The sequence below is a fragment of the Anolis carolinensis genome, chromosome 1 (assembly GCF_035594765.1).
Source record: "Anolis carolinensis isolate JA03-04 chromosome 1, rAnoCar3.1.pri, whole genome shotgun sequence".
In the NCBI taxonomy this organism is placed as follows: domain Eukaryota; kingdom Metazoa; phylum Chordata; class Lepidosauria; order Squamata; family Dactyloidae; genus Anolis; species Anolis carolinensis.
The window spans coordinates 84,633,991-84,646,487 of record NC_085841.1 but is presented as its reverse complement, the minus strand read 5'-3'; the positions used below and the strand labels follow the sequence as shown (position 1 = coordinate 84,646,487).

General features: G+C 38.4%; 1 long non-coding RNA gene across 1 annotated transcript; it reads left to right on the top strand.

Annotated features, from left to right (window-relative positions):
* The first annotated feature begins 9,137 nt into the window (after positions 1–9,137).
* Positions 9,138–9,838, top strand: LOC134295686 (uncharacterized). Its single transcript, XR_010002314.1, has 2 exons — positions 9,138–9,220; positions 9,304–9,838. It is a non-coding gene; the product is annotated as an uncharacterized LOC134295686 (long non-coding RNA).
* The last annotated feature ends 2,659 nt before the right edge of the window (positions 9,839–12,497 follow it).

Here is a 12,497-nt window from a genome sequence, read left to right as displayed (position 1 = left end):
ATCTGGAGCTGGAGAACAGTAATACCTCAGTTAGCAAAATAAATGTTTTCTTGGGCTTTAAGTCTTTAACAGAACCTTTAATACAGAGGCAGAAATAACATGAAAATAAAATGGAAGAGCAGTTCAACTTATTGCAAGACACATTTTAAAAAAACCAACCTGTAAATATGAAATGAAACAACCAGATCAGGTAACCCTTGTGTAAATTTGTTTTTGTTTTTAACCTTGTACAGACCACTTGAAATGATCCTGTGGTGATTTTAGCCTCTACTTTTCCATTCTGGTGGCCACATCTGTGTTTTTCTAACAACTGGTGGGACATGCTTATGTAATTTCCCCATTTCTCTTTGGTTTGTTCTTTACATATGCTCCAGTAAGGGATTCTGGAGGCAGTGGCTGTTTACCTTGCCAGGTGTAGGCAGACATATAGCTACAGTAGGATCAATTAGAAAATAATCCTGCATTTTCCTAGTTTAAGCTTTATTGCATTGTTTATTGCGGACACATCACTAAAACCTGATACTGAAAGTCAGTGTTTCTCCAGTTCTCTTTTACCAACCACCCCTAATACCTATGCTGCTAAAAACCATGCAGGTAGGCAAAAAGCAAGGAAAAATGGCAGACTGGACTAGCATAAAAAGACTTTGCACAAAGAAGCTTCTTTGTCAGAGACTTTTAAAACTGAGTTATATCTCCACTTGTTTAGTGTGAAGGGTCCCCATTACCCTGTTTATTATCAGTACGTAATACTCGCTTTTCAAAAACGGAAGTGATTTCTGGTTACTCTAATTTTCCCTATGGCAAAAAATTAATCCCCTGCTCAATGCAGCTGCCCATCCTGATGCATATACACAGAAATGGTGGAAAAAAGCTTGAGAATTTATGCAGCCATTGTGAAAACATTTCTTTCAAAAATGCCACATGATTTTGTTAAGTGTCCACAAACTAAATAATAATAATAACAACACTTTATTTATAGGCAAAGTCTTCAAACTCCAACTAAAATTCTAATTTCCTGAGTCCAGTTATTATTTCTGGGTGTAGATACTTTCTCAAGACTTTCAAAACATGCACATGCAAATTATTTTGTACAGTATGGCCTGCATTGCATCAAAGGACCTTTCTTATACTCTGCATTTAAAAAAAAAATATAGCCTAAAATTGTGATCTGCTACCTAACTGAACATATGTGTGCATGTCCATGCATGTACCTTCTGTTTTAACTGCACAATCTTTATAAAAATCTATTTTAAAAAAAAACTCTTAAAACTAGGTGCAACACCCTTGGGACACACCCAGGCTTTGGAGTTAGAATAAATAAGATTTCACAAAGATACAAAGATTATACTTGTGTACCACTGCACATACCAAGTCTTACCACAACATCTGCCACTGAAATAGGTACTAGAGGTCATTAAAAGTCAGTACTGGCACTCTACTGATACTATTCTAAGAGAAAACATAGATGAGTGGTTCATGCGTTCACCCCTACATATCAGTCTGTACAAAAGGAACATCATTCTGATTTTTTACCATCTCAAACTATTGCCAGAAACTGCTTGAGGATCATATAGAAAAGCTGAGTCTGAGTTGTCAGAAAATTATTTGTGATGTGCCCTGCCTTTTGTTTTTAGCCTGTCTCTCATACACCTGAAATGAAGGAAGATGATGGATGTGAGTAAAACAAATCTCTACTTTCTCAGTCTTTTTGACAGGATGCTAGAGAAAAAAAATCAAGCTGAAGAAGGAAAAAGTAGCCCTGCATCCTCAAAGGAGTTATATTACATATGGCATCAAAATGAGATGGCACAATCCTGAAACTGCCCGTGAGATATACTTTTTTCCTCATATCTATTGAGATATAATTTTCAAACACATACTCTTATTAAATTAACCAAAAAGTTAATAACACAGCAAACTTTTCAGATCTCTTAATCAGCTAAGATTCTGAAAACACTGTATAATGTCTGACAGAATATGATGGGACTTGTGCAACCATGAATATCGGTACCCACAATGGGTCCTGGAACCAACCTCCAATGGATATCAAGGGCCCATTGTAGTTACTTCCAAGCTCTTTTTATGATAGCATGCAGACGAATAGAAGGAAAATGTTAATATTGACTCAGTAGCACCTTCTCGGATTCAAAATGTCAATGGTATATGGCTCCATCTTGTGGTTCTTACAGTGACTTTGAATTCAAAACATATACCTAAATATTGAGCAGCCACTTAAAGGCAGCAGATATAATACTGAAGTAAACATGAGTGCCTGAATAAACAAACAACAACAAATATCTTTATTTTCCCATTACCCTAAGTCTGTGACTTCAGATTGGCATCATTAATATTCTTTCCTGGCTATGCAACAGTGGCAGTGAAAAATTAATCACACCTCTCATATTTACTCTGTATTTTAAAAAAGAGACACAACTATTAACCCATCTGCAGTTCTTGATCAAATTCTAAAAGAACAATTTTTCTTCATGAGAGATCATCCTTAATGTAAAGACAGCCATCTGTGCTCACAGCATGCTTTTTTCCACTCTCAACACAACTTTCTCTTGGTTTGATAGACATATATATCTGCAATTTATATCAGCCTTCACCATGTTGGAACAGCAGCCCTGCAATTATTTAATGGGTTGCAGAATTTTCTAGGGATTAAGATGGATAGATAGCATTTAAGTAACAACCATTATGATGGGTCTGACCCAATTAGAATCGACTCTGAAAAACTAAAGCACAACAATACATTTATGTAAATTACAAATCAGATCAGGACTGTATTGATGCAGCAATTTGTTTGCACTTTAATTAACATGGTTCCATCTTGTAGAATCCTGGGATTTGTAGTTGTGGCACTTAGTCCTAATGACACTACCTTTCTATGGTGGTAGGATTGTGTGCACATGTGAGGCATGAGGGTTATGCTACTGGTAGCAGTAGGATCTCCCATGTCATACAAGCATTTGCTGAGGAGCCAGACTAAATGTGCCAGACAAAGCGCTACTGGGCAGCAACAGCAGAAAGGCTGTGCGGATACTGGCAGAAGATCAATTACAGTGGCAAAATATCTATCCTTTATTAGTACAGAAGGATGCACAGTAAACCCTTTTAGAACATCTTTTACTACGAAAATCCAATGACAGGACAACCCAAAATTTAGCAAGAGATAGTGCTAGAAGGTGAAACACAAAGAGCAGAGAAGAACGACAAGTAGCGCTATGGCTAATGACACAGCTGGAATCAAGCTTGAAAGGATGCTAAGCTGTTAGAATCCCTGCCATGCAAAAACACACAACCAAAGCATCCATGACAGATGGCCATCCAGCCTCTGCTCAAAATCTCCCACAGAAGGAGATGCCGCCACATTCCCAGGGAGCAAATTCCATTGTTGAACAGCTCTAACAATGAGGGAGTTCTTCCTAATGTTTAGGTGGAACCTCTTTTCCTGTACTTTGAATCCATTGCTTCATGTCTTTGTCACGAAAGCAGCAGAAAGCAAGCCTGCCCCCATCCTCAATGTGACATCCTTTCAAATATTTAAACATGGCTATTATGTCACTTCTTAACCTTAACCTCCAAACTAAACATGTTCAACTCCTTAAGACACTCTAAACAGGACTTGGCTTCTGTTGACCATTTTGATCACGCTTCTTTGGACTCATTCCAGTTTGTCCTTTTACAGTTGTGTTGCCTAGAACTAGACATAGTATTCTAGGTGAGGTCTGACCAAAGCAGAACAGAGTGGGGCTGTTACTCCTACTGATGCAGCCTAGAGTCACATTGGCTTTTTTTAAGCTATCACATCACACTATGGACCCAAGTTCAAATAGTAGTTTACTAAGGCTCTCTGCCAGAAAATTCTAAGGGGAGTTATTTTGTGTGTGTGTGTGTGTCAGGAGCGACTTGAGAAACTGCAAGTCGCTTCTGGTGTGAGAAAATTGGCCGTCTGCATGGACGTTGCCCAGAGGACGCTCGGATGTTTTGATGTTTTTATCATCCTTATGGGAGGCTTCTCTCATGTCCAAGGGAAGTTAAATAAAACTGCTAAATCTGTGCAGTACAATTACATCCCCTGACTATAGAATTTGCAAGTAAAGTAAACAGGTTTATTTGCAAATATAGTGCAGGGAACTCTTGTTGCTTCTTCAATTATGACCACCTCCTCCTTTTTGCCCTGGATCAGGGCAAATGTGTATAGGATCCATGCATGCATTTACCTCAAGTTTCATATCTGTTAATAAAGGACACACATTCAAATATTAAACTGAAAGTGGGAAGCAGACAGGGGAAGTTTAGTGAAAACCTGAGCAATTTCGGCTACAGGATTACAAAGAACAGCTTGTTTTTAAACACTTGGCATGCCAACCTGCACACAAGGATTCCTCTCAAGTATTTAAATGGATTAGCCACCAAATAACATTGTGTTCTCTTAACAGTCATAAAAGGAATATAGCTTTAAGCCAGTAAAAGGGGGGAGAGAGAAACACTTATTAAAAGGTAACTTGCTTTATACATGCTTGATAAACATGAGTGAACTTTGATACTGTGCGCCAAGTTAAAAGCAGCTTTTGTTAAATATATTCTAGAAAACAAACAAACAAACAAAACAATTGTTTGTTTTCTGTGACTACATAATCTTTTGACAACATGTATTGTCAAAATGCTGAAATAGTTTAGAGCTCAAACTAGACAAAATGAAAGACTTTAAGTCCCATAGATTCAAAAGGGGAGATCTTACTTGTGCTTAACTTTTCCACCAACATCAAAATTGCTCCCTTTTGCTGTATTATAAACTAATTCGAAACATTATCCTATTGTATAAGTTTCATCGGAAGATATCACCAGCAGATGTAGCTTGAGGAGCAATTTTGGTTGAGTTCCCCAACAGCAGCTGTCCACTCTCCACTACTCTCAAGGGTTCCCCAGCCTCTAGAAAAACAGGTCTACTTGAGTTGGAACTAAATTGATGTATCCCTTTGCCCCATACATTCTCCTAATGCCCCAATGGTCAAGAATGGGCAATTTGTGGTCCTTCATATGTTATCAAACTGTAAATCCAGTTTTACATCACCACTGACTATGCAGGAAAAAACGATGGGAATCTTAATTGAACAGCATGAGTAATAGGTTGCACTTATTCAGGTGTACGTTAATTTTACTTTGCATCCAGATACAAGGCTAATGGCTATAATAAAATTCCTTATTCTGGATCCAAGTTTATTTGGCCTCTGCCTGTCATTACAGGCAATATACCAGATGGCATCTAGAGAGCAGAGAAAAGGAGTGCTAATTTCCATACCAGATGGCTGTTCCTCCTTTCCATTCCTTGGGGAACAAAAAAAACCTTGGCATGTTGATCTGGTGGTCTTGGAGGAAATAAGTTCACACCCAAAACTTGTTAAGGAATATATATGGAGGTCCCCGGGCCTTTGTACCTCCAGCACAGCTTACTGCCCCATGGAGGTCTGAGGGTGCGTTGTTGCTGCTGCTGCTAAAACAAAGTCAATGGGTCATTATTGTTCTATGTTAGCAGGTCAAATTCAGGGTTCTTGTGTGTTTTCTAGGCTGTATGGCCATGTTCCAGAAGCATTCTCTCCTGACGTTTCGCCCACTTCTAGGGAAGTATCCTCAGAGGTTGTGAGGTCAAATTCAATTCATGGAGGCTCAATGAAAGTGACACACACACACACACACACAAAAGAGATCCCATTACAGGCAGTCCCCAAATTATGAATAAGATAGGTTCTGTAGGTTTGTTCTTAAGTTGAATTTGTTTGTGGCTCAGAACAGGTCCATTTTAAAGTGTAACTCTAGGGGGGGGGGGTGTGTGTACACACACTTACATGAGCATGTTCAGAAAATTTCATCTCACTTTCTGTTAATGTGATTGGATTTTGGAAAATTTGGCTTGTTGTGGAAGCAAAGATTGGTGAGAAAGCTCAGTTGAGATACCTTTTCCCCATGATAACTCTTTCAGGAATGAATTTCCTTTCCAAGGAGTAGCTTTCTTTCACTTCCTATTGTCTGAGCTCCATTCTTAATTGAGAGTCATTTGTAAGTCAGATGTTTGTAACTTGGAGACTGCCTGTACTAGCAACCTGTCCAGGTCTTATAAACTCAAGGCTGTGGCTTCCTAAACTGACAATCTTCCTATAATGTGCTCATCTTCTTTCCATACTTCCTTTCATGTTGTATTACAGTAGAGTCTCACATATCCAACACTCGCTTATCCAACGTTCTGGATTATCCAATGCATTTTTGTAGTCAGTTTTCAATACATTGTGATATTTTGGTGCTAAATTCATAAATACAGTAATTACTACATAGCATTACTGTGTATTGAACTACTTTTTCTGTCAAATTTGTTGTATAACATGATGTTTTGGTGCTTAATTTGTAAAATCATAACCTAATTTGATGTTTAATAGGCTTTTCCTTAATCTCTCCTTATTATCCAACATATTCGCTTATCCAACATTCTGCCGGCCCATTTACGTTGGATAAGCGAGACTCTACTGTACTTCTAAACATAATAGTTCTAATTTAGTAATCTTGACATCTAGTGAGTACCATACAGGAAATAAAGAGAATAATTGAAAGCCTTAACAACAATAAAGCTCCTGGAGAAGACTTTTTACCACCAGAGTTATTTAAATCCAATCCTGACTGGTGGGCCCCCCTAATAGCAGGTCTATGTAATCAAATAAATAACACTGCCAACATTCCTACAGGTTGGAAATTGGCAATAATTATCCCTATTTACAAAAAAGGGTGCAAAAAAAATCCAAAAAACTACAGACTTATCAGTCTAATAGATATGGTTGCCAAAATCTACTCTAAAGTACTTCTTTCTAAATTAGAACTTTGGGAATATGAAAATAAAATCCTATCAGAAGAACCACCTAATATATAAACATCTAAAAAGAAAGAGTAGACTTTATGTTGCTTTCATTGATCTAAAAGCAGCCTTTGACAGCATCAACAGAGAGCTCCTCTGGCAAAAACTAACAGTACATGGAATAGACTGTAGATTACTACTTCTGATCAAAAGTTTATACTCCAACAACCATATCCAGGTTAGGATGGGAATCAGTGGTGCCCTGACAAAGACAATTGACTCCTGCAAAGGTGTAAGACAAGGCTGTTTATTAGCCCCTTTACTTTTCAACCTTTATATCAATGACCTGCCAGACCACCTCAGCAGCTCCGAGGTCCATTTGCCTATAATTGGTAACAGACACATAAATACTCTTCTATATGCAAATGACATGGTTCTGATGACTATGTAAATGTCTATGTAAATAGGTTTATGAAGATTACTGATTAAACTTAACATGTACGCCCACAAAAACGAGCTGACAATAAACAAAACCAAGTCAAAAATTATGATGTTCGGAAAGCGCCCATCTAGATACAAATGGGTTCTAGATGCAGAGCATTTAGAACAGGTTAGCTCTTTTACATATCTAGACTTAGTATATTCAGAGACTGGCTCTTGGCTGGCACATTCTCAATCTTGTGCAATCAAAACTAGGGCACGCTCCAACACACTGGCAAGACTGCTAACCCACAGATATCCTGGCTCTTTAACTCCAATAATCAAAGTTCATAAAGCAAAAATCCTCCCCATGATACTATATGGAGCAGAAATATGGGGCCTAAGCAAACTACCAATACTAGAACAAACACAATCAAAATTTTTAAGACAGATACTTGGCGTTGACGCTAAGACCACCGCTGCTGCAGTTAGAGCAGAATTAGAAATACATTCTATCGAAGGTCTTGCCAAAATCAGGGCCTTTAACTACTGGTCTAAAATAAAAAATCTCAAAAACAACAGACTGCCAAAACTGTGCTTCTAAGAAAAATCTAATGGCTTTAACCAAGACTCCTGGGCAAAACAACTATCAAGGTTTCTTTGCACCTGCGGATTACAAATTACTTCATCAGACCAGAATAAGGATGCTGAAAAAAGGACAGTTATCCAAAGAATCCTAGATATTGAAGCCCAAAAAGACATAGCCACCCTGTCAAATACAGGATCTCTGAAGTGGTTAGGACACTTTAAACATAATTTCCAGAGGGCTCTGTACCTAAAAGCAGATATGCCAAGACACCTAAGAATCACTTTCACTAGGGCAAGATTCAAACAAATGGAGAGACACGGCAGATTCAATCATATCCCATATGAAGAAAGATTATGTCAAAAATTTTAACCACATTTTGCATAACTGTCACCTATATGAAAAAGAAAGGAAACAATACTTATGGCCTTTTATTGGTAATAAAACAAGCTGGGTTATTGAGGCCAAAACTTCATTTTTGTTGGCCGGTTATAACCCCACACTGACAACAAAAGTGGCCCTGTATTTGTTTAAAGCTGCTAAAAGGAGATCAGAGTGCATAGATCAGATTGAGGTGAAGTGTATGGGAGACGAGGATAGTTGATGCATAGATCTTTAGCTAAACTACATTGGCACCAAGCAGGCAGACACCTGTATATCTGTATTTTATTTTAAGTGAACTAGATGTATGTTGTATGTTGTTTTTGTATTGTCTGTCTTTGATAAGGCCAACTGGCTAATCAATAAACTGTTATTGTTGACATCTAGTGAGTGTTCTTGATGAATTTGCTTTTGGTACCACTTGTTTGTCTTTTTGGTAGCCCATAATTGTTATGGTTGAGCCTTATGGCTCCAATACTGGGAGACGTGGTCGTAAGACTCCTCGAGAGTCAGACTCTCTTGAGGAGCGAGAGAGGAAACGGCTGCGGGACTTATTTGCAGAACCAACTAACGAAGACTCCTTTGAGGGTTTTACCGAGGGAATGGAGGAAGAGGTGGTTAGCTCAGAGGAGGATGACATGGAATGGACTCGTGTGAGGGAGGATTTGGGTGTTCCTGGTAATGATAGCATGGGAAGCGACTGGCGGGTTGCAGGATCGGACCCGTGGACAAGTTGGAGGGATGGAACGGGATCCACAGCTGGGGATGCTGTGGGGCATAGTCAAAGATGTTTTAGCTCTGATGAGGATGATGATGATGAGGCACCTGGAATTAGGGTAACAGCTGATAGCGATGAGGAGTTGTAAACTGGCATAAAATGGGGTCTTGAATTCAGGGCTAATTGCGTTGGGCAAGGTAATCTGGACGAACGCTTGGGCTCTTGTTGGGAATTTCCTGAAGACGGGTGTGTTTCGTTTGCTGAATACGTAAGTTACCAAGGACACTGGGCATAGACGGCAGGAGGAACTGTGTGGGCTTTTGTTGTGCAACCTGTGTTTAATCTTATTAGCTTGGACCTCCGTCGTCTTCTTGACGGACATTAATTGCCTATTCTGGATTGACGCTGGACTGACTGACTGACTACGACCTCGGACTACCCCTTCTGTGGCTTTCGGTGGAATTGGTGAACCAAAGACATCTGTACCTGGCTTTCGACCTCGGACCGGACTGGGACCCTGCTGACCGTTGCTACCCTGATTGAAGTGCCTGGATCCGGATTCTGTTTGTTGCACGGAGGAGTAACAACCTTAGTTACTCATTTGCAGCTTTTGAGTAGCAGAGAGGAATCTGCTGCCAGCTATTTATGTTCCTTTGAATCCTTGTTTATCTTCTCTTGTTTGTTTAAATTGCCGGGCTGAAGTAAGCATTTTCTGTTTAACCCGGATTAAACTCCTGTTTAATCCGGTTTATCTTTTGAACCACTTTTTGTACCAGCGGAGTCTTTTTTGTGTATTTTTTACACTAAAGGCAAGTGTTTGCCTAGCCCTTTGTTTCATACGGGCACTTTTTAGTTCTGTAACTTTAATAAACTGTGTTGAACTTTATCTGGTGGCGTTCTGTCTATGACAATAATATCCATAGAGTTATCTACTCCTCCAGCATCACATTTCAAGTAAGATGGGATTTTTTCTGTCAGTTTTCATAACCAGATACAGAAATCATAAGCTATAGTATTGATAATTCTAACTTTGACATTAAATAGCATGTCTATTCATTGAGAATTGTTATTTAGTTTCTTCAAAGATCGGTTACATCTTAGTCTTCTTCCAATTTCTTCATTATATTTTAAGTGATGATTGATGCAAGGTATAGAAAATCTTTAACTATTTCCATTTCTCGACCACTCAATTTAAAGTTATATAAATCTTCTGTGGTCATTATTTATTTTTGTAATATTCAGCTAGGAGCCTGTATTTTTTTCCTTGGCTTTTCTCAGAAGCCATTCCACGTCTCGGTCTGTTCTAACGAGGAATATAAAATCATTGAACCATAGAACTGGCAGGGGTTTCACAGGCCATCAAGTCCAATCTCATCTGTGTATCTTAAATTATTGTTTCTTCCTATTTTTACCTATCCTTCCTCTGTCTGATCCTGATTTCTGCATGATGTGTTGTGTATAAATGAGACAATTTGGTTTGATCCCTTTGTCAACTGAGATGTATTCCAGAACAGCTGGAGGCCATCAGATTCCCTATTCCATGCCCAACGGTCTAGAAAACCATGCATGGAATAGGCAACCTGGTGACCTCCAGCTGTTTTGGAGTACATCTTCCATAAGTTAGAGTCAACATAGCTAATGGCCAAAGATTATAGGAGTTTTTGTTTAAAACATTTGAAGGTACTCCATTGGAAGAAGTTGATTATGGCTATTTTTCAGTGTGATAGAAAATAAAAAGACATTTCTTTCAATATCCGCTTTGCATATGTATGTGGATGCTATTCTAGTGACATCTGAGCCATTATTTCACACTGTAAAACATTCCATGCAATGAAAAAAAATCTCTTCCTCTCTTAAAATTGGGGGTGCATGGATAATGTCAGATAATGTCACTGTACATAATTTGGTCCTCCAGGTGTTTTCAACTATAGTTTTACTTTTGGAGCAATCGGGGTGCAGTTAACATAATTAGCAAGTTGTTCCTTTATCTTATTTATATCCCATTAGGCCTTGACCATCCCAGCTCCTGGGATGATGTGCATATACTTTACTTTGGGAGTGTGCTCAGAGGCATCTACTTAACACTGAAGAGAGCATAAACTTATTTATAAATACTTAAGAATGATTTGAGTGACACTTCCTGGGTTTAAGCCTTTTATATAATGTAATCACTTGCCATGACTTCATACATACTTTAACATATTATAGAAGCAGCTCAAAATAGTAAACTGAAAGGCATGCTGTTGTCAGGAAATTGTGTAGCAAAACAGTAATTACAGAATGCAAGGAGAAAATAAAGATTTCTAGCATAGATCATGCAAACCTTTAATCTTACATATCAAAAATTAGATGCAAAAACAGATTTCAGTTTTGAATATGCATGAGATTTGGGGGAAACAAACTCCCACTGAATAAAAAATAAAAAAAGAAACCAGATCCTTTTACATCTGTAGTCCATGCTGGGTTGGGCATGCCTAAGTCCATTAAAATCAGTGGGATGTGGCACACCTAACTCTGTAATGTAAGTATGTTATTCAAAAATAGGGAGGCAACCTTCAATTCCTTGTGTAACAAGAGTTTTTAAAAGAAGGTATGCATTGGCTCATAATTCTCTTTTGTTCACATGCCCCACTTTTATTTCTGTGCCTCTACAGTTGTCTCCCCAATGGAAAGATGGAAGATCCCCGGATAAGTTGGATTGCAACTTCCATCATCCCCACTGCTGGCTATTCTGGTTAGGGCTCCAAAAACTTGAGTTTTTCCCAACTCTGCTCGTATGTCTGCCATTCTCTTGGGCTTCGTCACTTCCATATCACTATTGCCATCTGTCCTACTGATTTTCCATTTTCTGCTGTCGTCCATTCTCATTTTAGACATCTAGCCTGACGTCTTAGTGGACAATGACTGCATCCTGCCCATATTTTGTGTGACGCCTAGGATACTCTTAAATAGAAAAAAGAATAGTACTTTCTCTCATGCAAAAAATATTGACTTCACAGATTTAAGAAATTATTAGTGAATGTTACTTGAAATATTGCAGTCTAATCATGCCAAGTGAAGTGAGCATTCTTAGAATTAACTCAGTCACATAATTGACCATAGAACACAGGATCCAAATCCTGAAATAACTTGGTACAAAATTTGAACAATCTCTTATTTGACAACTCTGTTATTTCATCCACAAACATACAAAGTAAAGTAAACTTCAGAATGAAGTGTACAATGCTAAACAAAAGACTGACGATGGAGAAAACAATGCATGGGGACAATACACTTTATTTCCATGTTTGGTTTCAGTTGTGTAATTATTATATGAACAGAAGTCAACAAGGAAATTCAAAGGAGCTCATATTACATAGACTTCCTGAATGATCTGCAGTATCGTCCCTACTTAAAATTAGAACCCAGTGAACCCAGAATGGGCTATTTCTGCTCAAAAAGCTATTGCAAATTAAAATGTCAAACCATTAATCATGCACACCATGCTAGAGCTCTGGAAAGTGTGTGTTTTTGTGGTGCATATTCAAATGTATTGCTGTGAGTCA